Source organism: Amblyraja radiata, chromosome 34, assembly GCF_010909765.2.
Source record: "Amblyraja radiata isolate CabotCenter1 chromosome 34, sAmbRad1.1.pri, whole genome shotgun sequence".
Classification (NCBI taxonomy): Eukaryota; Metazoa; Chordata; class Chondrichthyes; order Rajiformes; family Rajidae; genus Amblyraja; species Amblyraja radiata.
In genome coordinates this window covers 4,508,431-4,511,647 of record NC_045989.1, presented here as the reverse complement: position 1 = coordinate 4,511,647, position 3,217 = coordinate 4,508,431, and the positions used below count along the sequence as shown (strand labels likewise).

The 3,217-nt window shown below is 44.3% G+C and overlaps 1 pseudogene; it reads left to right on the top strand.

Annotated features, from left to right (window-relative positions):
• Positions 1-200: 200 nt before the first annotated feature.
• On the top strand, positions 201-1,490 carry LOC116991456 (annotated as a pseudogene).
• Positions 1,491-3,217: the final 1,727 nt, after the last annotated feature.

The window sequence follows — 3,217 nt, the reverse complement described above, 5'->3', positions numbered from 1 at the left end:
GTTGATGGGAGTCACTGGATCAATATGAAATGTTTGATAGAAGAGCTGAACCTTCGTGGCCACAGCATCACTGTGCTCAGTCAGTCAACGTATATCAAAGAGAGCCCAGACTTGTATCAATCCATTATGATTCAAATGCCAAGAGAATCTGAAAATTACAACGTTATGGAAAATATTGTACAAATAACATTAGAAAACTTATAGAAAGGCTCAACAGTCTGGGGCAAAATTCATCTCCAATATGAAATGTTGATGTTTATGTTTGAGTATCATCAATGGGTGAAAGAGATTATCAAAGCATTATTCGAAAACAATAGCTTGTTGAACCAACTTGAAAATGCAAATTTTGAGTTAATACTTACAGATCCGGCATTCGGTTTGGGTTCAATGCTTGCTTATTATTTAAAACTGCCGCTGGTGTACAACGTTCGATGGCAAGTTGGTGGGGAAGGTCATTTACTCACCGCCCCCTCACCACCTTCCTACATCCCACGCACTGGCTCACATTTGACAGACAAGATGAATATTCTCCAAAGATCACAAAATGTCCTGCAAACACTTAATGAGCTGCTGATTTGAGAGCTTTTGATACATCCACTTTATAATTAAATCTGCCAACAGTATCTGGGACCAGACACGGACATCAAGTCGATTCTCCTCAGAGCTGATGTGTGGCTGATGAGGGTGGATTTTGTGTTTGAATTTCCAAGACCCACCATGCCAAACATTGTGTACATCGGAGGCTTCCAGTGTAAACCAGCATGGCCTCTAGCAGCAGAGTTTGAGGAGTTTGTCCAAAGCTCAGGGAAACATGGACTTGTAGTAATGTCAATGGGGACTATGGTCAATTCCTTGCCAATGGAGATTATGATGAAAATAGCAGAAGCTGTATCTCAAATCCCCCAGAAGGTTATCTGGAGATATGATGGTGAGACCCCTCCCAATATAGGGAATAATACACTGCTGGCAAAATGGATTCCTCAGAACGACCTGCTGGGTCACCCCAACACACGAGCCTTTGTTTCACACGGAGGCACCAATGGGATTTATGAAGCCATCTACCATGGGGTGCCAGTGATCGGCATGCCTCTGTTTTTGACCAGTTTGACAATGTAGTCAGACTCGAATCCCGAGGAGCAGCAAAAGTGATCAACACTGCAACCATGCACTCCACAGATCTGTTGCAGGCACTCAACGAGGTGATAAACGGCACATCTTATGGGGACAACATGAAGAGACTCACCGCTCTCCACCGGGACCAGCCAGAGTCGCCAATGGAGAGAGCCGTTTTCTGGGTTGAGTACGTTGCCCGACACAAAGGAGCGGGGCATTTGCGCTCAGAATCCCACCGACTCCCCTGGTACGCTTACTATTGTGTAGATGTGATGATCTTTCTGTTGTCTGTGTTACTCCTGCTCACTGTGTTGGTGGTTGGAACACTGAAGAAACTTTGTCGTATTGTTTGTAGCAAAAAGCAAAAGACTGAGTGAGATTTTCGTGCCTTTGATCCACGGAGTCTCCTTTCCACAAAACATGGATTCAACATGTGCTAATAAAAGCCAGAAAGGTGAGTGAAATAATAACCTTTGTGCATTGATATGCAGATGAAAAGAGTAAATAGCTGAAACTCATTTTCCTGAAGTTTTTAAATTTACTGACTGATATTCACAATGAAGTTACCTTTGGTTATCTGGGCACAAATCTTTGTGATTCACTGACAGAGTGGACCTTTACTGCACTATTCTCTCTTCCAGTCAATCATGACAACTCTCACCCTCAATCTGTCAGCATGTTTGCCTTCGTTCCAGTTCCCCATTATTGTCATACATTACCACAGTGAGCCTCCTTTACACTTTAGATACAACGCGGAAACAGACCCTTCGGTCCATTCAGTCCGCGCCGTCCAGCGATCATTTCAGACACTAAGATAGACACAAAATGCTGGAGTAACTCAGCGGGTCAGGCAGCATCACTGGATAAAAAGATTAGGTGACGTTTCTAGTAAGAGCCCTTCCCAGACCCCACACACTAGCATGAACCTACACATTAGGGACAATAGACAATTTTTAAACAAAATCGAATTAATCTATAAGCCTGGAGAAAACCGCATCACAGCGCACTCTTCACTCTCCTCCATAACCTTTATGTGATGTGGTGACCAGAAATGAACATAATAATCTAAATGTGGCAAGGCAAAGTTATGTACAAAATGAATTGGAACTTTCTGTACTCAATGCCTCCACAGATGAAGGCAAGCTTGCCTTATGCCGTCCTCACTACCCTCCCCACTTGTGTTGTTTCATTCAGGAATCCAGGATGCAATGGATTTGCAATCCAAGATCTCTCTGTATCACAGTGCCCCTAAGCATTCATGCCATTAACTTTTGTTTCGTTTAGTTTTGAGATACAACGCGGAAACATGCCCTTCAACCCACCGAGTCCACTCCGGCCAGCGATCACCGCACACGAACACTAGCCTGCACATACTATGGACACACCGGTCACAGTGAGAACCTATAAACTCTGTAAAGACAGCACCCACAGACAGGATTGGACCCGGGTCCCTGGCGCTGTAAGGCAGCAGCTCTATTGTTGCACCACCGTGCTGTACTGTACACGTAACGTAAGAGTTGCTCTCCTGTGAATTGAACACAAACTGGATTTCCTGGAAGTCAGATGCAATCAATTTCCCCCAACATAGCAATGTGAAATCTTTATCCCATAGAGCTTATGGAACTTTAGTGATTTTATCACTAAAAATTCAGCTAGAAACAGGCCGATTGACCCACCTAGTCCATGCTGACCATCGATCACCCGTTCACACTAGTTCTATGTTATCCCACTTTCTCATCCACTCCCGACACGTTTGGGGGCAAGTTAGAGGACAATTAACCTGCAAACCCACACATCTTTGCCATGTGTGAAGAAACCGGAGCAACCGGATGAAACTCATATGGTCACAGGGCCAATGTGCAAACTCCACACTGATAGTACCAGAGTTTATGGTCTCACCTGGTTTCCGGTGCTATGCAACAGCAACCCTACCTGCTGCACCACTGATTTGCGATGAGTAGAGGGGGAAGGACAGTTTAGGTGACAAGACTTGTAACCATTGAATAAACTGTGAAAGGTGTTTGTCAGAATGCAGCATACATTGCATTGACTGGCCAGGGAGCTCAACTATAGATCAGGCAGAAAACTAACCACAATTTAACAA